This window comes from Paramisgurnus dabryanus, chromosome 12, assembly GCF_030506205.2.
Source record: "Paramisgurnus dabryanus chromosome 12, PD_genome_1.1, whole genome shotgun sequence".
In the NCBI taxonomy this organism is placed as follows: Eukaryota; Metazoa; Chordata; class Actinopteri; order Cypriniformes; family Cobitidae; genus Paramisgurnus; species Paramisgurnus dabryanus.
Genome location: NC_133348.1, coordinates 15,230,642 through 15,258,534, shown reverse-complemented (window position 1 = coordinate 15,258,534; position 27,893 = coordinate 15,230,642). Strand labels below are relative to the sequence as shown.

Here is a 27,893-nt window from a genome sequence, read left to right as displayed (position 1 = left end):
GCTTATACAGTAGATATGCATGGCAGCTTCATGTATATGACAAGCCATTTAAAAAGCTCTGTAAAAGGTTGATTGACAGAACGGAGCGTTTTCTATCTCAAGTCTTTGCTGAAGAGACCGGGAAATTATCAAAAGGATTTCTGTGCCAAAGGGAAACCATTCTGTAGAATGATAAACTCTCTTAAATCTTTTTTGTAAAATACTATCATCAATCACTGCATGTCCATGCATACGTGTGAGAAAAATAGATGGGGAAAACTAATCTTGTCATATATTTGGTCCAGCATCTGTAGTGAGGCAGGGATTATCACGGCTTTACTGTCATACTCCCAAATTCTGCCCAGTTCGGATGAAAATAACACACATGCAGCAAAAGAGCAGAGATAAGCTTATCAAACAATCCCACAACCATGAAGCTAATCTCATTTAAACCGCAAACTGACTTCTACTTATACTATAACAGTAACCGAGATTGCCACACTGTCTGGGTGAACCAGGTGACGTGATAAACAATACAAACAGACACTTTATATTCAATAACTGTACAACTGACCTCATTGGTCATCATAAACACACAGACACATCGATTTCAATTCATTTCTCATATCTGTTTCTACCTCACTCAATTTCCCTGCAATACAAAACACACCATTAAACATTTATGCCTTTGGCTGATGCATTTTTCCAAATGACTTGCAGTGCATTTAACGTTTCACAGTTTTAATCAAATATATTCATCCGTTGACCTTGGTGTAGCACCATGCTCTAGTAGTTGAACTACAGGAATGCTCAAACACAGTTTTCATCAGTCTTGCACAGATAACAGACCGTATCACTGCCCAGAACATACTGGGCTCTGACCTATTTGCTTTATCTGTCATGAGTCCAGATCATTGTAGTAGTCAGAGAAGCTAGACATCCGATTCATAAACTGGAAGAAGATTGAGAAGATATTCATCTTTATTAGACCAATGATTTACACATGCACGCAGAGCAGTCTTCTCAATAACATCAATGCATGTGACTCAACTAGTTTAGCTTACATTATACATTAAACGACTAGTGGTAAATTCTGTTTTATATCTTAACCATTAATCCCCTACAATAACTTCACATTTTATAAGAGAAAAGGGTAGTTGAGAGAAGCTGCATATGATATAATGGGATGTGGTATATTACACTTCAGAAACACTTTAGATCAGTCCAGCAATGTGCCTTTCAAAAGAAGTGGCGAATTACTTTCCCTCTTGTTATCACAGAAGTCTGGCACAGATATTTCCCACTGCTAAGTACAATTGACATGAACACTGCGGCAGAGACGGCAAGCAATATCTCACAAAGATCCAAAGCCCCCACCACAAATATCATCAACATCTTTTGCTGAGTGTGCTTTATGTCCCAGGCTGTCCAAGATTCTTGTTCAGTGTGGTCTTGGTCACTCTGAGGGTGTCTGCCTAGAGAGCATGCATGTCTGCACAAATTCCTATGCCTGCTATACAGCCTTTTACTGACTGCTCCAAGCCTTTGATCTTGTACTTTGATGAATGTATATGTATTTGTGAATGTTCATGCGAAATCAGATGGTCTTGAAGGTGGCATTTCATTTGTGGAAATAGTATTCCACCAAAATAAAAGCGGTGTTCTTAGGATGGTTGGGGTAGCCTACTTACATTTCAACAGAAATTAGTTTAGTTTAGATTATTTACATTGTCTAAATCTAGATTTTTTATTTTATTTGTCTATCATTATTATTATTATTATTATTATTAGTAGTAGTAGTAGTAGTAAAAGGTAGTGGTAGTAGTGGTAGGGGAGAGCAGGGCACAACCTAATGTTTTTTGGTTTTGGCTCAATCATTCAAAAAATATTTGAGTTTGATTAATTATATTTTTTACACAAGCAACACACATATATCTGCTACAAATAAACATTTGAAGGTTGTTTCTATTACTTACCATTCTTGGACAATTACACCAAACATGAAAGAAGTGCAAACGTTACAATTTACCCCATAGGTATCTGTCTATAATAGTCAGGTATCCACACTGTATTCATTCATCCAGCCCTTTTCTAACAGGGGCAGTTGTAGCCTAGTGGTTAGAGTGTCGGGCTTGTAACCCGAGCGTTGCCAGTTCGAGGCTCACGACCGGCGGGTTGCGACTGTGGTGCCCTTGAGCAAGGCACCTTAACCCTAATTGCTCCCCGGGCGCTGCAGGGATAGCTGCCCACTAGGGGTGGCACGGTCCATGAAAAAAATTCGAACCGTTCGGTTCGCTTGTCTCGGTTCGGAGCGCTTGTGTACCGCACGGTTCAACGGTTCATGGCATGCGCAATGTATCATGCCCTGTATGTGACCTCAGATAGCGTGTTTCCCTTTCGCGCGAAAGAAGAGGTGACTGGTTTGGAGTATAAGTACTGCAGGTTATGTTACGTGTAGAAATGGCAAGTGGGAGAGAAAAGGAAGTCTGCCCGCAGTTGGAGGATGCGCCAGCGTCGTATAAGTTTGGTGTGTGGAAACATATTTTTATTTCATGTTACTTATGATGACAGCGGAAATAAAACAATAGATAGAACTGCAGTCTATGGGTTGAATGTGCTCAAACAGCCACAGGAGATCGCCTTCTCTCCGACCATTTATCTAATCTGAGGTACTGCCAACAATGTTTTACGTCTTTTCGTAGTTATCTTTGTGTGCTAAAAATGCACGTAAAGTTTATGTAGATGGCAATACACATTCTCTTTTGCCAAATAAATGAAAAGCATGTTGAAATCATCAATGTCTTCCCTCTTGCTCTATCAAAATCTCATCTGGCTTTCCTCAGAGATGGTCCAATGTGCTTAAAGTCAAATTCAGTTTGTGCATGATTACATGATATAACTTTTTTTAATACTGTATCCTACATTATGGATAATTAATACATTAATAAGATAATACATTTCTGGAGTGTTAAAAATTTAAAGAAAAAATAACAACAAGAACCGTACTGAACCGTGAACCGTGACCATAGAACCGTGATACGAACCGAACCGAGGGTTTTGTGAACCGTGCCACCCCTACTGCCCACTGCTCCGGGTGTTTGTGTGTTCACGACTTGCAGTGCGTGTGTTCACTATTCACTGGATGGGTTAAATGCAGAGGTCACATTCCAAGTATGGGTTACCATACATTGGCAAATACTCACTTCACTTCACTAACAATAGTAGCACAATTATGACAAAACATTTTTATATGTGACCCAGTCTGTAACAACCATACTACAGTTTCAAAATCTAATTCTGAGATAATGAGCCATTCATTTAATTATGATTTCAATCTTTGACGTGACCTTATTCAATCAATATTAAAGATATGAACAAAAATAAATTAGATTTTTGAAAAAAAAAACAGGCACATTTATTTTGTTGGCAGCCAGCAATAATTCGTGTGTAGCCTATTTAAAACAACGGCAATAATTATGCTAACGTTAGCATAACGTTTTATATCGTAAGTGCTGAGGGGTTCGTTGTAACACAGCGTTACAATTTACCCCGCAGGGTCAAAATATTTTCAAGCCCACCAAAAAATAACTAAGAGCTGCAGACATATTTCAAAACAATGCTATGTTTAAGTCAACAAGACACTGATTAATGCTACATAGCATTGGATTTGGTATCTTACACACCCAACTTGGAAAATTAAAAAAACATATGATGAAAAAATTTAATTACATGCCACCAAAACACTCGTTCATCAATAACTCTCTAGTGAAACATTATATATATTTCCAATAATTTGCGGGAGATCGTCTTTTGGCAGTGTGAAAAAATACTGGAAATACAAAACGCTCAAGCTTATGCAACAATGTAAACAGTCTGAGTTACAACTAACCCAGCGTTAGTTTTTGCCCCATGCACCCCTAGTGGTGGTGGTAGTAGAATATTAAACAAGCAAAATAGTCAGTAAGAACTCTGCCTACCTGGTCAATTTGTGTTGCTGTAGCTCACTTGGTAGAGCAATGCAATAGCATCACAAAAGTTTGGGTTTGACTCCCAGGGAACACATACTGATAACGAAACATAGGGTACCTTGAATGCACTGGAGGTAAATTTGGATAAAAGCATCTGCAAAATGCCTAAATGTTAATGTAAATTTGTTTATCTACCATCCACTTTGTCTGGTAAGCTAAAACGTTTGCTGCAATTTTCTCCATAGTGAGAGCTGGGCACCTTATCAACTAGATTTAAGAGATACTACCCTAAGAACTATGTCCAGAAATGCTAGGGTGAAATCTATAGCCTAGCAAAAAAAGGCTGTGAGAAACACACCGAATGAATGTGGGTGTTAAACTGCCAGTGGGAACATGCAACCATGTGCACTCATGTGCGGGATATTTCTCACACTCTTCCCCCTCTCATTTAAAACACAGTCTGTACTCATGCGGGTGACAGGCCAAACCTCGACTGTCAAAACACACGCGGCAGGGGATAAGCCCAGCTGAGACAAACAAAGCAACACGGGCCGCATCGGTCGCCATTCACGGTCTGAGGGCGAGATATTTAAACAGCTTGCTGCATATTAGTTCACGAAGCAACCCAACAACATAAATCATAAAGAATGTTGCTGTCTTATAATTTGTCTGCTAGATATTTATGCTTGTAGCTCATCAGTGACACAAATTCATTGTTGTTTGGCTAGTTTAAACTGGCTTTTTAATATATAGGAGTTTGTTCTAGGGTCTTCTTAATGTGAATTTTGTCAATGTTTTAGAGCACTCTAGCATACAGATATTTGAATTTTGAATTCATGGGGGCTTTAAATCTAAAATACTGATAGATAATCCCAAAATTCTATCTTTTTAGGTTCATTTCTACCAATATTTGGGTGTTTGGATTTGTCCGTATAGCCAACCATAGTTTGAAACAAACTGCGCATTTCTTTAGAGTAGGAGGGCGCGGGGCACAAACTGACGCGGGGTTAATTGTAACACGGATCATTTACATTGTTGCACAGGGTTGAGCGATTAGTTTTTCCGGTATTGTTTTTACTCTGTCAAAAAAATGGACAAAAGCGTCTGCTAAATGACAAAATGTAGATGGTCTCCCGCAAATTTATGAAAAGGTATAATGTTTTTCCATAGAGTTATTGATGAAAGACTTTTTGGTGGCATGTAAATAAATTTTTTCATTATATGCTTTTTTCGGTTTCTGAGTTGGGTGTGTAAGATACCAAAAACAGTGTTATGTCATCTTAACCAGAGTCTTATTAACTAAAATATAGCATCATTTTGAAATATGTCTGCAGCTCTTAGCAACTTTTTTGTTATGTTTGATAATATTTAATATTTAATAAAAATTATCTTTTTCTCAAATATTTGGACATTTGTATCCATTTATTATTGAACTATGGTTAGATGAGGGATGAATAGTGTAGACCTGTCTATTATAGACAGATATATAAACAGTATCCACTTCAAGTATATAGACAAAGTAGTATTGAAATTTACCTTCAAACTTCATTTTTAGCAAGTGTTACAACTCACCCCCTGCCTGTTACAATTAACCCCACCTATGGGGTAAGTTGTAACATTTGCACTTCTGTCATGTTTGGTGTAATTGTCCAAGAATGGTAAGTAATAGAAACTTCAAATGGTCATTTGTAGCAGAGATGTGTGTGCTGCTTGTGTAAAAATATAATTAATCAAACTCAATTTTTTTTAGTAATTGAGCCAAAACCAAAAAGCGTAAGGTTATGCCCCGCTCTCTCCGATATCATCTGTTTTACTTACAGAACAGTATTTCTAAAGGGCCATTCTGGAACTTAACTGAACAACATTCAGATAACTGAATGAGTTGTCTGGAAAAGGCAAATATGTGTGAAGAGCTCAGGGTTCCCATCCTACAACCAATCATTAATTTCCATGACTTTATTTACTCTTTATTTACTAAACACATGAAGTGACACTGTACTTGCAGCAGTGCAAGCTGCAGGGACAAACTTGACAGTAATAAACTATTTTGATGGGGTCCCACAAACTTGCTTATTCAACGTCCAGCAATATACAAAAATGCCTGTAGCTGAGATAAACTTCCTTAGGGACTCTGTCTGTCTGTTACTGTTTGTCAGGGAAGCGAAGCGTTTCGCTTGGCTTGTGATCCTTCTCTTTTAACCTGTATATGCTTCAAAGACAGAGCTTGTGTTTCTAAGTGTGCTGCCCATAACACAAACAGTACAAAAACACTCAGAATGCATAGACTGAACACAAGCCTTACAGTACACAAAGCTCCACTTTAAAGCTCTGGGTATAGTCTTTTTTTTTACACATATGTGCACAGTCGAACGCACAGCCTTGCAAAGCATAGTTCATTTGAGTCATACATGTGCGCTGATGTTCGCCTCATGCACATTGCGACAAATTGCAACATCTCTTGAGGCCTACACACTACATACTCCAGTACGTGAGGTTTAAAAAATCCGGAGCTGCATGTACAGTACACGCCCACTCTTCTGATGATGAAAATTCACATCCTCACACTGTAAATACAAATAGGATTTGCAATTGAGATGTCAAATGTATTAGAACTTTGGTACTTTAGAGAAAAGTCTCAAAACTCTACTCTCATTGGATACTTCTAGTCCTTGACGCAGACTGGTCAGTAATCAATAGCATCAAGTGCCCGTATTGACTTTAAAGGCTGTTTGTCTTTTATTCAGACAACAAAGGAAAGCAGGCACAGTTGCACAGACAGACCCTAACATAAATATGCTCTTTAAATTCACACATAAACGTCCAGTGAGGGAGAAAATGATGGTGTGTGATTCACACTTGAATGCTTCTGAACTTTATAATTGACTCCATTAATTCACTCTTACCTCTGCCAACCGTTTCCAAGCACTTTCTGTATCATTGCATAACAACTTTAAACTCTTAGTACAGATGCACTAACATTTCCAGAGCAAAAGCTTTAATTTGGGTCTATTTTTTCCTTTTTAAATGTGGGAATATTTATATATAGATGGTTTTATCGGACACACGCGTTTGAGCGTCTGAGCCGAAGTGAGCTTCCGATCTGTATTAATTTATGGGTCTAGGTTTAGAGGCTAAACTGATCTCTAAAACAAATACCCTGTCGAAAATAAAATGTTTTGGTTTGCAAAAGACGAGTGAAAATGACGAGCATGGATCAGAACTGTGTAGAGGTTCGGCAGCCAGGCAAGAATACAACATTATACATTCATTTTTACACAGTAACGTTAACTGTGTAATAGGTGATAGGCATTAGATATGATATACGAACTAAGGTAAAATACTTGACATTTATTTCCCTTGTTATCAGTATGCAAAGAGGGAGTGAATGTTATTAATTTAAGTGTTTGTCCAGTTCAGTGTTGTTGTAATTGTGTCAAAAACACTAGTATAACAGTCAATAAAAATCGGTTCAGCATATCGGTTATCGGGCACATAAGCATCCATGGTATTAGTTTTTTTTTTTATTAGTATCGGTCAATCTCTAGATATAAACAATGTTATAATTATACATTTTCAAAAATAATTGTAATATAATTAATATTACTAATAATTAATATATTATTTATATAATAATGATATATATTATTATTATTATTATATATAATATTATTTAATATTAAACTTTTATTTTAAACACATGTATTATCAGTTACACTACTTAAAGGTGCAGTGTGTAACTTTTAAAAGGATCTCTTGGCAGAAATGCAATATAATATACAAAACTATATTATCAGTGGTGTATAAAGACCTTTCATAATGAACCGGTATGTTTTTATTTCCTTAGAATGAGTTGTTTTTATCTACATACACCGCGGGTCCCCTTACATGGAAGTCACCATTTTGTGCCGCCATGTTTCTACAACAGCCCTTAACGGACAAACTTTTTTTTACTAAGTTGTCTCCGACGATGACATGTTTGTCCTGTGGCGGCTACCGTAGCTTCTCTATGTGTTTCGGAGAACGGTGGACTGAGCGTTGATTGCAATTCAAGACTTCACCACTAGAAAAACACTGCACCTTTAATGTGACTTTTTGGTCCAGTTGCAACAATTTTGTCTTTGATTATGAGGAGTTTTGTATTTTTATTTGACTGAAATGTACAAAAAGCAAAATATTGAAGTGGAAGTACAAAAACCAAACAGAGCTGTAGTGCACACAAGTGATACATAAATCATTATTTGTGGGTGATGTGTGTACAGCAGAGTCTCCTGACAAAAACTCCTAAAACACTCTCATTTTCCCATTAGCACCTACTTTAAACCAGACAATACCAAACCCTGAAGACAGGGCTGAAGGCCACTTGGGGTTAACACAGTTCACCATGAGCATGACAATGATGGATTGGGGAGGGATAAAGAGAACTCAAGGGCAGTGAAGGAACGTGCTTGTTGAAGCATCTGGAAATGACTTGTGTCAGCAGACTCGACACCAGATGAACCTGCGATCATTTCAGAACACAGCCATTAACATTAAAGGCAAGATGTCCAATAAGCCTTGTACACTTTTTATATTGGTCTAAAAACTCTTTATATTGTCAAAAAATTATACATAGATTTCTTTAGCAGAAATGATCACAACTATTACTTAGCAATAACCACATTAGCATGAGCCAGTAGAGATAGATGGTCCTCCAGCACAGAAGTCTGACTGTACTGATGTAGTTACTGTGATAGATCTGGAACTCCAGTAGCCATTGAAACAGTATAAAGATAAAAGTCTGTGGATTTTGACTGCTGTCTTTATTCTGAAGGGCTCTTTTATTGTAGGGCTGGAAGGAAAAGACAGCAAGAGACGGCAAAGCTTCATGACTAATATCACATTCTACCCACCCACCCACACAAGCTGTACAACATTGTACAAAAACAGTTGTTTTTTGGCTTAACCAGCATATGCGACACAAAAAAGTAGATTAAATGAATTGCTATTCTTTTTCTGTCTACCTCACTGTTTTTCTCACACATACAACACACACAAAATGTCCTCGTTGCCAGCCAAAGTTTGCTGTTGGACTTATTCCCATTCTAGCTTCTCATTCAAACATGCACCTAGACTGTCTTTTCCCCAAAGCATCTGGGTGAATCGGTTAATGTAATTCACATCCTCTCAACTCTGTCGGTCTTAACTCTTTGAACATTTGTGAGGTGAATAGTTTAGTGTTGATCAGCACATCGAGCTGCATGTTCATAATTCTCTATTGTTAACAGCATCTCCTCTCCTCCCTAAAGCTCTGTTAATCAAACCTATCTGAACCCACAGCTCCCAACATGAACTCTCCATAACCCTTTACAAATAATCACACGCACATTCGAGCTAACTATAATCTGCTATGAGCTACTTAATAGTCTATTTAAGTCTTAATCTGTCCCACCAGCATTCCAAATCCTTACAAAGGTGCGAAAAGTAAGTTGATGGGAAATACAGTTGCTTGCAGTTACTGGAGTAGAGCTATTTTATTTACAGTAACCATGGGTTCAAGCAGGTGCATTCATGACAGTTTTGTGTCTGAACTATTTACTATTACTAAAATAATATTCTCAAATGCTCACATGCAAAAATCAGGCATTACTATTCACGACAGCAGCGGCAAAATCTACATAAACCCTTCACTTTCACAGAGAGACAGAATATGAATAATATAACAGAACAGAGCAATTGCCCTGACTTAAGAAGGCATCTTTCAGGATCCAGTGTTAAACCGAATCCATATGAACACGCACACATAAACACACACAGACACAGCTGAAATAATGTATCAGGAAGATGAAATGGTGATTGTAAAATGAATAGAAATAAAAAAACATAATTTACACTGACATTTAAAGGTGTAATGTGGGTGAAACTATGGTAGTTGCCACAGGACAAATATGTTGTAGTCTGAGACAACGTAACGCACAAAAACGAGCTCTTTAGAACAGTTTGTCCATTTAGGGTTACTATACTGTAGAAACATGCCTCGGACTTCCATGAAAGGGGACAGCCAGGAAGTATATAATTCAATCTTTAGAACAATTATTAAAACTACAAGTTATAAGATTGTAGGCTCCTGTTTGTGTTTGAGGGAATACAAACGCATCGTGCTGTCATTCATACTTTCTCTCGGTCACTCGCACTCGAGGTAGCGTCATGGTTGGACAGCACAGCTGAAGGGGCGGTATCATTATAATAAGATCCCTTACCTACGTCATGGGGGGAGCGAAATCCGCATGACCTATTCATTCACATGCTTGCAGAGAGAGCCTTACCAAAACAAAGTTACAGGGTTGCTATTTTTCATGTTTTCTGGGTTGATAAAACCACTGGGGACCCGATTATAGCACTTAAAAATGGAAAAAGTCTGCTTTTCATGGAATGTCCCCTTTAAAGCAAACAGTTTAGCACGTGTGCTTAAAAAGTCTAGAATTTTTATGATATTATCCTACACCACACAGGAAATAATATGGATTTTTTTCCAGAAAACAATAACCGGTATCTATGTATGTATATTTTCAAAAACTTCCCAGGTCCTTGAATTTTTCCCCCAGATTCACAAACTTTCAAGGATTTTAAGAACCAGTGGAACCCTGAATATCAAATGGCTCTGGATGGACTGTTTGAATTCAGAATTTTTATGTTGTGTTAGGGGCCGATCACACAGAGTGCGTTTATGACGTTTTTTTTATTTTTCTATGGGCAGTGAGCATTGAGCACGCTGTTTTTGCTTATTAAAGTGACCAAAAAAAGGCAGTCTTGCATTTCCAAGCGTTTAAAACGCATTTAGTGTGATCAGCCCCTTAATGATCCACAGACAGCCCAAAAATTGCATAGGAAAATGTTTAAATGTGATCTTGCTTACACCTCTAGAAAAAATAGTCCCATTTAAAGCCATTAAATGTGATGGTACAGATTCATTAGCTCATGTCAGTGTGATAAATAGTTTCATGAAGTAAGTCTCAAGCTTATTGGGCCCCGGGTCATAGATGTGGTTCACAGACGGTCGAATTTACACAACGAGAACAAAGAGATGAGGCCAGTTTTATTGCGATGGTGAGGGCACCTAGTGTAAATAGGCCTAGTGGAGCGTCTTATTAGAATGAGTGTTTCTGAAGGGCCACCAGTAGAGGCGGTTAGATTAACTGCAAATTTAAATCAATGAACCGCAAATCCCCTGTGTAACAAAGGGACAACGTTAAGCCAAAGTAGTATCTGCTTCAAAGCAACGAATGGAGGGCTATGAAATTATACAGATTTAACAATGTGACCAATCAATGTCTAAAGGAACAATGCCTTACTCGGATGAAATCTACTACCCAATACATTTCTGCACAGGACTGACAATGCATTGTTTATGAACAATGGAGAATCAGGAAAATGCAGACAAACTAAACAAGAATATACTTTAAAACCACAGGTACAATTTTAACTCTTCCACAGTTATCAATAATCTTGTTATCATGTCTTTTTCACCAGATGTTTTTATAAGTGAAAAACGCCAGGTTATTCTGTGAAAATCATATTGCCATGTAGGCTACAAATTTGAGGTAGATTGACATTGAAAACAAATAATCTAAAAGCTCTGCAGCAGCCCTGGAACTGCAGGTTCAAATGAAATGTCCCACACGCTCTTAAAAACTCCACAGTCACTTTAAATGAGCCCTGCCTGTTTTCCATTCGAACTTGATCGCAAGCCCAGTTTCTGCCTCATTCTGTCATGCTTCACAGACACCACACACAAATTGGATGTAAATAACAAAGTACTATTGTCTTTTAATGGAGCAACAGTGCTGTCTGCAGCCAGATGTATAATGAGAGAAATTTAGGCAGAATGAGATAAAGAACTACGAGAACAGAAATTTAAACTGCGAGGATATGGTTGTAACACTGTGGTTGTAATTTTTTGCATGCCTGCACACATTTTCTATCTGAATTTCCAACATACAATTATTGAAGCCCAACTTGTTAAATAAAGTGTATTTTTATCGTCAGACGTCACACCCATTGCTGAATATCTGATGCATACGGTACACTTGAATGGGAAACACTTTAGCAAATTCGAAGTCGTCCTCTGATTTTAGGGCTGCAACGATTAATCGTGCAAATGCGCGTTTTCTCAATGAATGAATTTTAATGAATTACGGTGAAATCACAGCACATTCGAATGCCAGGGGGCGCTCTCATGCAGAAACTCCTTCTGTGCCACTGAGGTTGCAGCATTACAAACACTATTTCAGGAAATGTATACAGCAATATTAATATCGCTGTTCTTCAAATTGTTTCAGGTCTTTTCATAATAATAAATAATATTTTTAATGATTTTAAACGATTTTGAACGATTGTTACTTTTTTAAATGCACGTTATAAACGACTCCGACCCATAATGATTTTAGATTGATAAGGACTTCCTACTGAACAAATGCCGTAGTATTTGCACAAGCTGTGCATGACGCTTGCGATTCAGAATCGATTTCCGATTTCATCGTTACATCACTAGTTGAATTATACAGGATTTACATAATACACAATCTTTACTCTTCTGCCTGGAAACAACACAAAGCTGTTTGATCGAATGTTTACATCTGTGACAATATGTTTCTTAAAGATTGAGTAAATGCTGCTTTTTTAAAAGTATGCGAGGTTTGTGGCATAAAGTCATAAAAGACGTTCAAGAGTTTAGCTTGAAGCAAGTAGTGGAATATAAGAGAGATATTTTAATGTGTTTGCCATTGTTGTTATAAACTTTAGAGATGTTCGTATATGAATGATTTACTGGTTGCACACCATTCTGTTATTTCTTCACTTCTAAACATGACAACCCAGTCAATATTTGACGACACTTGACCATGCGTCAATATGTTGACGCGGAGGGTATACCTTTCGCATCATTTTTTTGACGAACTGGGGACTTCAATACTATTAAGTCCGATGCATTCTCTTTCCTATTTTCTTACCATTTTCGCGTCGGTTTAGGGTTAGATTTACATAATGACATCCCTACCCAAACCTAACTCTAACCCCAACGCCAGGTGACAACTGTTTAATTTCGCGTACCTAACTCTAACCCCAACGCCAGGTGACAACTGTTTAATTTCGCGTACACTGTTTAATTTTGCGTAATCTAACCCTAAACCGACGCGAATATGGTAAGAAAATAGGAAAGAGAATGCAACGGACGTAATAGTATTGAAGTCCCCAGTTCGTCAAAAAATGACGCGAAAGGTATACCCTCCGCGTCAACATATTGACGCATGGTCAAGTGTCGTCAAATATTGACGCCATGGGGTGAGACTGTGTTAAACACGACAAGGCACAAAGCGAAATGCGATTGGTGGCTTGATGTGTTAGTTATATAGACTCTTGTGTGGCCATTCAAAGAGGCGATATGACCAAAAATGTATATCACCATAGGATTTATTTTATATCATGGTATTAATATGTATCACGGTACAGTTTTTTATCTTAAGGTTTTTATGTTATTAAAACATTTACTGCTATAGAATTTTCATAATTCTCACAAAAAATTATACAAGCATAAAAAGTCAAAGTTAACTCTTTTGCCGCCAGCATTTTTCATGATTTTCACAAAAGTGTAATGCCTTCCAGAAAATGCTCCTTTTTAAATATATAAACATACAATATATGAAATAAAAGAACAGACCCTCTGCTTTCAAACAAAAATATCGCTTTCATCATACCTTCATGTGTTCTGTTTTTATCACCTCTCAAATATGTGTACAGTAGGTTTCATCAAAAACACCAAATTTTGAGCAAAAAGCTGAGATAATTCAATTTTTGTGAAGGACTTTTGATAGCGATCAAATGCAGAGCGATCTTTAAAACATACACGGACATACAGCTGTTTGCCCTAGGGCAATACTTCCGGGTTTTATAAGTTGCGGAAGAGCCCAATAAGCTTGAGACTTACTTCATGAAACTATTCATCACACTGACACGAGCTACTGAAGAAAATAGCGGTATTGCAGATTGACGAGATAACTCGTCAATGGCGGGGAAAGAGTTAAACAGTCAGTGATGAAAGAATGATAATAAAAAATAGTGTATATCTTATAAAAGGTAGAAAAGCGATTTAGTCAAGGGCAGTGAGAGATTTTTACAAAAACATGAGTGACAGACAGGAGCAAAATTAGGTAACTTCCCCTTTAAGGCTAAAGTCCGGATCCAATCTACTGTTCCACATGTGTTTTCTCTTTTAGCTGTTTACTTTTTCTTAAGACCTTAATGGTTGTGTTTATGAGCAAAAACAGGAATTTTGACGCATATGTGTGCAGACTATGTCCAACATTTAGAGCTGTGAAGCAACATTAACCAAAATTACAAGCATTCCCTTCAACACAAATATTTAATAGTAAAATGGTAAAATGGGAGAGTTTAAGTGTTGTATTTCCATTTTAAACTATGAAAAAACTACAATAATATGCATAATTTCAGCATCTTTATCTCTGAGCGTATGATCAATCGGTAAAATTAACTGCAGCATAAATTCATCCTAATCAGACTAAGAACAAAAGAGACACTACAAATCAACCGGTAATGTGGTTTAACAGACTTTACCAGAACTAAGTTTGACAGTTTAAACCATTACCTATAAAAGAGAATATATTTTATGTCATTTCCATTTAGAGATCTTATGTGGTCTATGAACTGGATTGAAAGTCTGAAATATAATCCTCTCTGAAAATTCAACATGAACAAAGTGCCTTTATAACCACTAATACAGTAATCTTTAAACCAGACAAAACTTGCTAAAACATTATAGTATTACACCATTTAAATGGTCTCCACTTGATCTTTATAATTGCTCATAATTGAATCACCAGAACTGGTCCTGTAGACACAAAAAATAATGCTGTTAAAAAATAAGGTTAATGCTGCAATCCAAGCACTGTATAAATAAATATACAGTAACCTGTTAAAAAAAAACGAATGACAAGCCTGCTTAATATAATTTAGGATTTTGGCTGCAACTTTGAATGTAATCTGAGGTATAATAGCTGGGGTAAAATATTTGCCAGGTTTTGCCAGGAGTTGATTCTTGTCTTAGCTCATATATTAACTACGTTGCTCCATTGCTCTTAAAGCCCGCAGGTTTCTGGGTGGCACTGTGATCCATGATTATGTGTATTAGGTTTAATGGTCCTGAGTAACACTAAGTGAAAAAAAATTACAGTGGAGCAGTTTGTGAAAAATGAGTAAAGCTGTGTCCACTGTGGAATGGGGTTAGTGTTGAAACAACAGATAATTAAAGGACCTTAAACACCTTATAGCTGCACACCACACTAAAATTCATGTTTATACACACACACTCAGACAGAGAGATTGTATGTGTGTTTGTGTGTAACATTATGCTGTCTGGGGACTTCAAGGCTTGCATTGCAGTTTTAATGAGGCCATTGAAGCAAAGCAAACTATCCAATAGTGTATGTTTTATTGCCTTATATAGTCCAATTTTACAATCATTGAAATGTAAAGGTTCACTTAAAGGAATAGTTCACCCAAAAATGAAAAAATGTCATTAATGACTCACCGTCATGTCGTTCCAAACTCTTAAGACCTCCGTTCATCTTCGGAACACAGTTTAAGATGTTTTATATTTAGTCTGAGAGCTTGTTGACCCTTCATTGAAAATCTAAGTATGGTATACTGTCCATGTGCAGAAAAGTAATAAAACATCATCAAAGTATGAGATCAGTGGTTCAGTTAGAATGTGTTGAAGCATCGAAAATACATTTTGGTCCAAAAATATTCAGCATTGTCTTCTCTTCAGTGTCTGTTGTGAGGCACATGCGTGATACTAAAGTCACGTGACTGCAGTGACGCAGATGACCGGTTATCCTCAGACATGTTTGTGAAGTTTTTTCTCCTTCAGACTGTAAACGAAGTCCGGGCGCACAAAAAAAAAAACTGCTGGGGCGCACCAGATAACACGTCAGCCGCGTCAATGCAGTCACGTGACTTTAGCCTCGCGCATATGCTTCACAACAGACACGGAAGAGAAGACTGCTGAATAAAGTCGTCATTTTTTTTTTTGGACCAAAATGTATTTTCAATGCTTCAACACATTCTAACTGACCCACTGATGTCATATGGACTACTTGGATGATGTTTTTATTACCTTTCTGCACATGGACAGTATACTCTATCTAGATTTTCAATGAAGGGTCAACAAGCTCTCAAACTAAATATAAAACATCTTATACTGTGTTACGAAGATGAACAGAGGTCTTACAAGTTTGGAACGACATGAGGGTGAGTCATTAATGACATTATTTTCATTTTTGGGTGAATTATCCCTTTAACTATATTAGTGATTACTGATCATGAATCACTTGATCACTTGAACGGCAGAGCAACTCAATCTCATTTATTCTCATTAATAGAAGCTTGGTGACTTTTGGCGACACAAAAAACAGTAAGCGTTGTTGACAGGAAGCTTCATGCAAATGATGAGCAACTTTCACAGTTTCCTATTAGAACAATACACCAATCTGATATTCTCTCAAGTCATATTTACAACAACATCAGATTTGCTGTCATGTACTGTGACAGTACAGCATCACAAAGACAAGCACTTTTTAATCACAGACTTATAGCTATGAGCTTCTATGGGAAAAAAGATTCCCACCAAGTGTGTTTAAAGCTCTTTGCGGCACAGTGGCAAAGCTTTTATTTACAGAGCAGAGACTAATGGCCACAGCATGGCCTATCATTTCATTAGCACAAGGTGGTCTGTCAGAAACATATTACTCACCACAGGCTCTCTCAATGCATTGTCCACAAGAAGATAAAAGAAAAAGTGAGAAAGATAGAGAATAGTGTCTAACATGTACTGGTCAGAAAGGTCGACCATTGAGCACATCAATTACATGCTTCTGAAACACATTTTGAAGAGACTGAGGTAAAACCTAATAGTCAAAAGCATCATGTAGGAATGGCTTTTTGACGGTGTTCAGTGAGATTTTGTCTGTTTTTGTCGGGGTAGCTTGAATTCATCAGCAAAAACTTTTCAGCATAGAGGTCATAGAGGTGGCCTTTCCAATTTCCTGTTACACACTTGCTACTGTACTTCCTGTTTGGTGTGTGTCTGACAGCAAGCATGGTTCAAAAATAATAAAAGACAGTCGTCATGTGCTAAATGTATCTAATCGAGTGGAAGCAGATTTTAACCCCTAACAGTGTGCTATTGTGGGCCTCAGTGGAAACTGATACTTTAGGGTTGGGGTCTGTGGAGACCACAAAGATGAGTTAAACAGAGTGATCGCTTCACCACACTCTCTCAGATCAGCACAGCAATATGGGGCCATACAGCACATCAGTTTCTAGCCAAGACATACATCATGTCTAATAAATGCCACAGGCAGACAAAGAAAAATGATGAAGATTAGTTTACTGTTTTGCCAGAAGAATAAATCAGATAGCTGATTGATTCAAACAAAGGAAATCAAAGGTGTTTTTTATTTCTATTTTTGGGGTTTTAGCATTCTAAGTGGTATCACCAAGTAAGGGAAATCAATACAATATTATATTGATTCATAATTTTATTCTTACATCATCCTGAGTTTTGGTTTAATAGATCATAATGTGCGTATCTGGAAAGCTACAGTTTTACTTTCTCACAGACTTGCTCTAAATGGTAATCAGTCTCATTTTTCCAAAAATAGTCATGTGAAAATTAAATAAACACTACATTTTGGATTAAGTAAGAATATTGATACTGTACTGAGAGGGCAATAACAGTATAACGAAAATATAAATCCCCCCACCTCCATTATAAAGCAGTGGATTTCTGAACAGAGAGGTTTACAGATTCCAGTGTGAATGTGCCCCCATTTTCTTACATCCTGCTGATCTGTCTTTCAGAGTCACAGTTCAAAGCTCCTACAGGGTTACGATACTTCCAGTAACATTAAGCCTCAACTGAAAATTGTCTAAAAGATTTCATGGCCCAGAGCATTACAGCAGAGACGATATTAACAATTATGCTCATGCATCTCTGGTGAGTTATTATAATGGCTTGTTAAGAGAGTTGAGTCTCTCCAGTACTACGGTATATGCTTTATGGACTTACTGTAAAAGCAAAAATAGTTTACAATATTGTACATCATTAACCATTAAAGTGAAAGAGCCCAGAGCTGCTCCTGACTACAGCAGATTAAAACACAGCACAAATCACTCTCATGCCTGCAAAGTGAATAAAATCCAGGATTCATTAATAGTTTCTAAAAATATATTTTATCATTTATCAATAAGTGATCAAATATCCCGAATAAGTGGTTAACTAAACTCACTTTTACTAAACTTTGTTGGTGTGTGGTGCTGGGGAGCAGTATAATTTTGCTACAATTTCTTTATGCTTTATACACTGCTGTTTACGGTATTACTGCAAATTCTGTTTGTAAATGTAAAAATCCTGCACTTAAATAATTTTTATTCTTTTAAAGGCCATTTCCATGTAAGTCAGAAGTTGGACATGTTAGATATGTATCATATTAATCGAAAAAATATCCAATAGTAAAAAAAGTTTTATTAAAATGTAATCTATTTATGAGGACAATACATTTGCAATAACACCATACACAGCAAAAATTTACTTTCTTACTTAGTATTTTTGTCTTGTTCTTAATAGAAATATCTATTTTTTTTAAATCAAGATGTATTTTCTTGATGAGCAAAATGACCTAAGAAAATAAGTCTAGTTTTATGACAAAAACCATACAATTTAAGTGAATTTGTGCTTAAGCAAAGCAAATATTTGCTATATCAGATATTTTTACTAGAGCTGTCTAACGATAAGTCACGAATAAAAGAATTTGCAGAATAAAAGTTTTTGTTTATATATTAAATGTGTGTGTAATGTGTAATTGTGTATATAAATGCACACACATCCATTTGCATGTGTATAAACATTTGTATATTAACATATAATTTATAAATATAAATATTTATTATATATAAAAAAACTTAAATTATACATACATGTGATTATATTTATATACTTAGGGCCTTATTTTAACAATCTAAGTGCATTGTCTAAAGCGTACAGCGCAATGTCTAAATGGGCGTGTCCGAACCCACTTTTGCTAATTTAACGACGGGAAAAATGGTTTGTGCGCCGAGCGCATGGTCGAAAAGGGTTGGTCCTTTTTTAATGAGTAATGGTAGTATTTTGGGTGTAACGTGCAATAAACCAATGAGAGTCTCAGCTCTCATCCCCTTTAAAAGCCAGTTGCGCTGGCGCTATGTCTAATCCCTATTTAGATGACGGACTTTGTAAACTGAAAAACTAAGCGGAGGAAGAAGATCCCCAGTTTAAGATTAATGTTAAATAATTGTGTTGTTTTTCACTTGTATTGAAATTTTTATTTTTTTATTAAAACCTTTAAAACCCGTTTTCTTGTATTCATGGAAGTAAAAAAGCAGGCTTTTAATGGCTTTAAATGTATGGCTATCCAATATCATCAAAAAATAATGTACAAGTATGTAAGAAAAGGTTTGTACTCTAAAAATACTTTATTTGTAACAAACATGAGATAAAAAATTTTACAAACGTCTCTCCGCAAGTTTCAGCACTTGGACAGCGTCAGTTTTTTTTAAGCATTACTTAAAAATGTTTCTCATCTCACCATATCCACAGAGTCATCATATACAATAAATCCGTGAGGTAGCATTTAAAAAAAACGTTTAAAACAGATGCATTTGTTTAAAGCAAAGCATTTATTTACTTACCAGGCTGCAGGTGAAGCAGCTCTTTTTGTCTTCTAATGTCTCATAATTAGTCCTCATTTATGTCCAAGAGACTCAATAATAATCTTTTACATTCAATCCTTTAATCTTTCATATTTAAAAGCGTTTTTTTGCTACTGCGCATTCATGTATGTGTTAAGCAAACCCGCGTTGTCGTCCCGTTTAGGCGCATATTACTAATGCGCTCTTAAAATAACAAAAAAAAACATATTGACGTAGTCTATTTTAGTTGCCTCAAAATAGCAACGTGCCAACAATGCACCTGAACACACCTCATTTTCAGACCAGAACGTCCATGGGCACAAAAGGGGGCGCAAATGCATTTGCTATTTAAACAACGTGGTGCTAAACGTGAAAATGATCATTGTGCAGGGTGGAAACTAGCAAAAGACACTTGCACTTGCACACGTGCACCTTTGGTCATAAAACACAGTTGTCTCTCTTGTTCATTTGCAAACTGAAAGCAGAACTGTCAACTGTATTCCGCTGCAATGTTAGTACAGCCAGCCAGTCAGCAAATTAACAAGGATATGTAAAACGACATGCCGAGGTGTGAGGAATTGTGGGAAGTCTAATTCATTAGTGGTGATGTTAAATAGCTCTGCTGCTCCCCGATGTCTGCTGGCGTACACAAACACACAAATAAACTCGCTCCTGCAAGAGACTGCAGACAGGCTGTGAGTGCTGGGGAATATTAAAGCAGACATTATGTGAATGTATAATTGACAGTGAGGTGAGAAAAGTCAGTATGCCAGTGTAGATTGGGGAGTACACGTGTCAGTATGAGGTTGGCACCAAGGGCGTGGGAGGGCAGATCGTCTTGAACAGGAACACACGAGAGAGGAATGGCTAAGCAGTCCATAATTATTTCTAAATCAATATTATGACAACAGGGAAGAGGAACGCACGGTCAAATCCCAGCCTGCAAGATTTCAGTCATCCTTAGTCCTTTGAACATCTTTAAACAGTGCTTTCTTTCTCTCTTTCCCTCTCGATCTCTCTAGTATGATTGATTACAGTGATACTTCTTGTGTGCAGGGATTGTTTGGAGAGGAAACAGGTATTGATCGGACATCTTAATGCCTGCACCTTTTGTGTTGTGATCATTGCAAAGCCCACTTTAAATACACATAAGGCTTATTACACGCAATCTTGGCTTATTTTATCAATAATACATCTGCTGAATCCCATACTTACAGAGGACTTAACAATGAAAATCCTCACTAGAGAAGATGTTCTGACGAACCTGTATGCGAGCCTCGGGTCAATAGGAAACAGAAGAAACATCTATGGGAGATGGTCCAATCTCATACAGGCTAATTATGTCTGATAACTCATTTTTCAGGTCTGGCTCTCTCCTATCTCCTCACAACAGGGGTGCACCCTAAACCCTGGTGCCTGCTGATGATAGCTGGTGTGATGATAGACTTATTTTTATAAGCTGATCTGCCAGATGACTTAATTTATCCATTTACCTCCACTGAATCACAGTGCGCATAGTAGCCCAGGGACACTATATTGTATAAGGCTATATCATTGTTTTCATAACAGGCTAAGGCAAATTTACATCCATTAACACCGTTGACACTATTAGATTTGAAGAATAAATTATTTAAGAGTTTTTTATTTTATTTTAAATAACCTTGCATAATGAGTTTAAAATATTAGAAGTATAGCCAATCCTGTACACACATGTGTGCAGTTTTGAACTATAGGCTTTATGCCCAGCTGCACTACTTCCTGAACTTCAGCCAGCTCCTTGTTTCGTGTCTGACATTATTGGACAAACTGATTAATCCGGGTGTGCCTGACCTCAGTAGTCACATACACTGAAAAAAATGATTCATTGAATTTAATCAATTTTTTTAAGATAAGTGGTTGCAATCAATTTATTTAAGCTACATTTAAACAAAAAAGATTAGTAACGTAAAATGAAATATAAAACTTTTGTTTAAATGTAGCTTAAATAAATTGATTGCAACCACTTACCTTAAAAAATTGATTAAATTCAATGAATCATTTTTTTCAGTGTACAAACTAATTAATCCAGGTGTGCCTGACCTCAGAAGTCACAACAACAATAATCAGACACACCTGGATTAATCAGTTTGTCCAATAATGGCAGACAGGAAACAAGGAGCTGGCTGAAGTTCAGGAAGTAGTGCAGCTGAGCATAAAGCCTATTGAGTATAAAGTGCCTACAGCCGAATAAAGATCTGTATGCCTAAACACACCCTCAGACCATTTGAAAACAGTCTTTTTATCAGAAGGTCACTATCTTCTTTAAATTAGCTTTGCTTAAAGGACATGATTCTTCAGACTGGAGGAAAGATTTGTTTGGTTTGCAGGGACGTTTGTTTGAGATGCTCTTAAATGGTATTCTCCTTGAGAATCTTCCATCCTTTTTCTCTTTAAAGCGGTAGAACGCAAAACCCCATGCAGACTTGTGAATTGACAAGTGTGGTGGAGAAAGGACCTCCAAGGTTGTTTCTGTGGAAACCGCAAATCTGAGGAGCTGAAAGCTCTTTAGTGCATTGTGTGATGGGACCACTTAACCTCCTAACCTTGACTAACAACACACAGTAAACTTGGACAAAAATAAACACTGCATGCAAATTTAAAGTCACAGAGCTGGCCCTCTTAAACACTTGGGTCATTTCTATGATTGCCCATTTCCAAAATTGCCTAGATAGAAGAAAACAACATCTAATGGTAAAGATTGCAGAGCACTTAAAAGTCCATACTGTATAATCATGGGATTTGTTCTGTTTGTTTGCCTACTCATTTGTTTGCTCGTTTAGACAATATTGAGAAGATCATTTATTACTAACATTCATAGGGAGGTTATGAAAGGCAAGGCAAAAGGATAAAGACTTAAATATTGTGTAAAGGGCCAATTACACTAAACACGTTCTTGCATCAGAAGAGGGTGGACAAAGTAGAAAAAAATAAAAGTGGCTATAAAAAACACTGCACTAAAACATGCTGGGTTGGGTCTGCGTTGGGTAGGGGAACCTAGTTAATGGGTTAAAATAAAGTACTGGTTAATTTTCTTAAAAAAAAATTCCAGCTATTTACTCACCACCATGTCATCCAAAATGTTGATGTCTTTCTTTTTTCAGTCGCGAAGAAATTATGTTTTTTCAGGAAAACATTCCAGGATTTTTCTCATTTTAATGGACTTTAACGGACCCCAACACTTAACAGTTTTAATGCAGTTTAAAAATTGCAGTTTCAAAGGAGTCAAAATGATCCCAAACGAGGCATAAGGGTCTTATCTAGTGAAACGAAAAAAAAAGAACTTTAAAACGACAACTTCTTGTCTTCCTCAGGTCCTGTGACGCACTAGTGCGACCTCACGTAATTGCTTAATGACGTCGAAAGGTCACGTGTAAACTGAAACAAGACATTAATGAGTATCATTCGACATACACCAATGTCGGAACGGTCCTCTTTCTCCACACTTGTAAACACTGGGGCGTAGTTTTGCATACGTCATCCGTAACCTCTTGACGTGATGACGTATTACGTGAGGTCGCGCTGGCGCATCACAGGACCGGAGATAGACGAGAAGTTGTGGTTTAAAAGTGCATATTTTTATTTTTCTTGCTAAAAACGACAATCGTTTCACTAGATAAGACCCTTATGCCTTGTTTGGGATCGTTTAGAGTCCTTCGAAACTGCAATTTTAAACTACATTAAAACTGCTAAGTGTTGGGGTCCATAAAGTCCATTAAAATTAGAAAAATCCTGGAATGTTTTCCTCAAAAAACATAATTTCTTCTCGACTGAACGAAGAAAGACATCAACATTTTGGATGACATGGTGGTGAGTAAATTATCTGGATTTTTTTTTAAGAAAATGGACTAATGCAGAAAATGTTTAATTTGACTCAACAATGGGCTAAAACAACCCAGTATTGGGCTTTTTTGTTCCTCTTTCTTTTTTAAATGCAGATAACTGCATCTATGACAGTGTTACATTGAGACTACACAAGATTCAATAGTTTATCTACTACTTTTTTGAAGTATAGCAAGGCAATTTAAATACATTTATTCATTTGATGATCACACAATCATCTTTAGCAATACCATTAACTAACAACCTAACAAACCCATTCCAACAAAGTCATTTGACTTCCATGTTTCTTTTCTTTTGTGTCCAGTTCATTTAAAAAATCATCTTTAGCCATAATTTTTCTCTTCTTCCTAAGCTTTCTTATCTCTCTCAGCATCCACAGCTTAGCATTTTACTGTAGAGCCAAACTCAGCAGCCCCACCTGAGCCCAAGGTCACAGCCTTGTTGTGGACACACATTAAGCACCCATCTTCTCCTGCTCATGCTGTTGCCACAGCGTTATCTCACTTACAAGAACATTAATAAAGTGTGTGAACCAAGATTCAAGCAAGGTCACTCCAGTCCACTAAGATAAATGTTACAATAACAACATTTGTGGTTTAATTATCGACAAAACCACAGCATATGGAATATGGAAAACTTTCAAACATGTATTTTCAAAAACAATTCTTTTAGTTCAAATCCTCAGTAAAACAAAATATCATCTATAATAAAATATATCACTATTTAATAGCAAAAAAATATATATACGTATTTTTAAGGGCAAACGAAGGCCAACACATAATTGTATAGACTGTCAGAAAAAAAGTACAACACTTTACCTTTTATTTTACTGGGGTGGTAGGTTCGGTTTACAGGTATATAAAACATAATGCAATGTTATACCTTTTATTACATAACTGGTACATAACTGGACCTATTGTGTACTTCTGAAGGTACAGTTAATTGTTTTGAACCCCTTACATTTAACTGGTACAATATTGATCCTTAATTGTACACAGTAGGTCCTTAAGGTATAAAAATGTATCACAAAAGGTACAAAATCTCAAAGTGTTGTATACCCATAAAGGAACAAAAATGATCCTTTGAGGGTGCCACCCCAGTGACAGAAAATGTACAGTTGTGTCTGCTTGGAAACAAAACTAATAAAAGGACATAAAGAGAAGAAGTGAAGGTGAAACGGATTTGATCAACAGTATTCTGCTACATCAAAGACTCATTTGAACCTCAGCCGGTCTTTTAACTTCCTTGCTGATTAAATGGTGCCAGAATAATGACCAGAAACCAGAGCTGACATGCCCTATAGTGTGACATGCAATGTTTAATATCAAACTGTTTTACATTTAACTAATATATCAATAATTATTTTGTATGCAGGTTTATATACACTCTTTACACTGTTCACGATGACAGAAGAACCATTTTTGGCTGAATGGTTCCATACAGATTCCATCTGAAAAACCTTTTTGTCCTTAATAAGGAAAGAGTGGAAGCAAATATTTCACCTATTGTTATAAAATATCTGCTGCTGAATTTCAAAGTAAAATGGACCATTCCCTCATTGCTCTGAGGAACAACGCAATTGAATTAAAAAGTTGATATGAGAGGAGAAACATATAAAGAAATGCAGCAAAGTTTAGCATGCTAACTAAAATGATCTTAAATGCTTTAAAAGGACAATAAACCCAAATGGAAGAAAACTACGGTTAATAGGAAGAATAGTCAGGAGGCAAAGATTCAGCCTTTCATCACCTCTAAGATCAAAGATGATCTAAGATGATCTGTAAGTACTGTGACAGTCAGAAGACATCTGATTGAAGCTAAGTTGTTTCCAAGCCCCCGTAAAGCACCATTGTTGACAAAGGCATGAGCAGAATCACATCAACACACAAACGCCAGTTCAAGAAAAATGACGTAACATTTTGTGGCCTGATGAGAGTAAAATTGTTCTTTTCGGGTCAAGTGGTTATCATCAGAACCTTAGGCGACCCCCAGGTACCGAATTCAAGCAACAGTATGCTGTAAAGGTAGTTCAACATGGTGGTGCAAAAAATCATGGTATTGTGATGTTTTCATTCTACCGTGTTGGGCCTATTTATTGTATACAAGGGAACATGGATCATTTTGATTACATCAGAATAATTGAAGAGATTGTGTTGCCTTTTGCCGAAGAGGAAATGCCCCTAAAATGGGTGTTTCAACAAGACAACCCCAAAAACACAAGCAAGAGGGCAAAATCTTGGTTCCAGACAAAAAGGATTGAGGTTATGGAGTGGCCAGCTCAATCCCCTGATCTCTACCCCCATTGAAAAATTGTGGGGTGACATAAAAATGCAGTTTCGGATGCAAACCTAAAAATTGACAGGAACTGTGGATCCTGGGCTGTTTCCGGGTTCCAGAAGTTGGTTGACTTGATTTGATACAGACGTGCAGCAGTTATCAACAACAATGGTTATGCAACTAAATATTAGTAATTCAATAGTTTAAAGTGAAGTTAAATCTTAAGAAATGTCTTGAAAAATGTTGACACTGTTATTTTTTTGAACAGCTTAATCTTCATTTCCTTTGCTTCCCTTTAAAAGAATAAGACAGACTTGTAAACTGTGTTAATGCTTTGATTTGTATTTGAATGTGTTTTGTTTGTAATACATTTGAAATATGGAAATAAACTTTGTTTTAAAATTTTTTGCACTTTTATTAGTACACTGCTATTATTTTGAACATAACTGTATTTGTTCTCAGTAAGCAATATTATGCATCACGGATTGCTATTAACCACAAATTATGAACTGATTATAAGTGTCCCATGGCTTGTGCTGTTCATTCCAGCCACTAATAGATTTTAAATGAATTCCTTCATTCCTACAGTACTGTACAGATAATATATTAGTTGCTATACATGGTGGTCATAAATTGACATTAAATAAAGCTATGACAGATTCAGTGAGACCACAAGTGTAGTATAGCGGCTTACAGCGAAATCCAACATTGCAACATTGTATTTTTCACTTTCTCAATGATTTCAATCTAGGTCTAATCAATAGAAAAGCATTCATCCGTTCAAATGCTGGAGGCAAAAAAATCAAGAACATCTAGTGAACATGAATCAACGTGGTCGCTGCATCTCAGAGAAACAATTCCGATGTAGTACAACTGAAGGCTTTCAAAACCTATCAGAAAACATCACTGAAGGCCTCTAGGCATCCTCATCAAGTGAAACATCTCTGGTGGATGCTGATTGACACAAACTGATTGCAGTGAGATTGAAATTGTGGGGAACAACTGAAAGGTCGAGAGCAACAATAATCTACTGGTAAAAGTCTGATTGTAACAAAACTGCTCAGAATGCCTTTCTATACAGAATAAACAGATTTCATAGACTTACAGTATTACAAATGATCACCATAACTGACTGCATCTGAAGCCTGTACTGTATAAGCAGTTTATATTTATAATATTAAATAGATCATGTTACTTATATACTATCATTTATATTTTTAAGACATTTCACAAGTTAGGTGTGCAGTTATTGAAAATTAATGCATACCCGTGGAACATTTCTGAACCAATCAGAATACAGCATTCAACATACCCATGGTATAATTATATATAATTTATACATAATATATTTTATATTAACACATATTTAAAACATAACACACATACTGCTCATATCAAGATGTACTATACATGATCCATGCAGTCTGGGTTGAAACCAGAGAAGATCAGACGCCTTAATTAGCCAGCAAACTGCAATCTGATTAGTCTAAGAGCCCAAGGCGCATGCACGCAAACCTATAAAACGCATATGGAAACACACATACACAATAACAACATCCCTCGTGGATCATCAGTTCTAACCCTACACGTTCAAATGTCCTCATCTTCCTTTATGCTTATAGTGAATGCAATAAACAAAGGCAACATGAGCCGTTAACAGCTGTTGAACCCACCAGGAGATTTCTAAAGTGTCTGTTAGACTCTCTACAGTGTCTATGGTAAATACAACTCTTCTTACCCTAATGAAGATGAATCCTCCGGGTCTTTGCCCTTAAATCCTAGACATTAATCAGAACTAGTAACCAATGGTGTCTAAAACACAACCGTTGGATTAACATGGGCCCTCATTTACTTGCACATCCTACATCAATTGTAATGAGCTCAATGCTCTTAAAATATTTAAATACCTGTGTGTATGTTGTCTACACGTGTGTGTTTGCATGCGAGCGCTCTTAATTTATTCAGCATCCTCATCGCCATGAGCAACAGACTCCATGCATTGAAAATCCAATC

General features: G+C 36.7%; 1 protein-coding gene across 3 annotated transcripts in view; it reads right to left on the bottom strand.

Annotated features, from left to right (window-relative positions):
- Positions 1-27,893, bottom strand: part of sash1a (SAM and SH3 domain containing 1a) — a 292,094-nt gene that overhangs the window by 136,090 nt on the left and 128,111 nt on the right. The gene's annotated exons all lie outside the window — the stretch shown is intronic.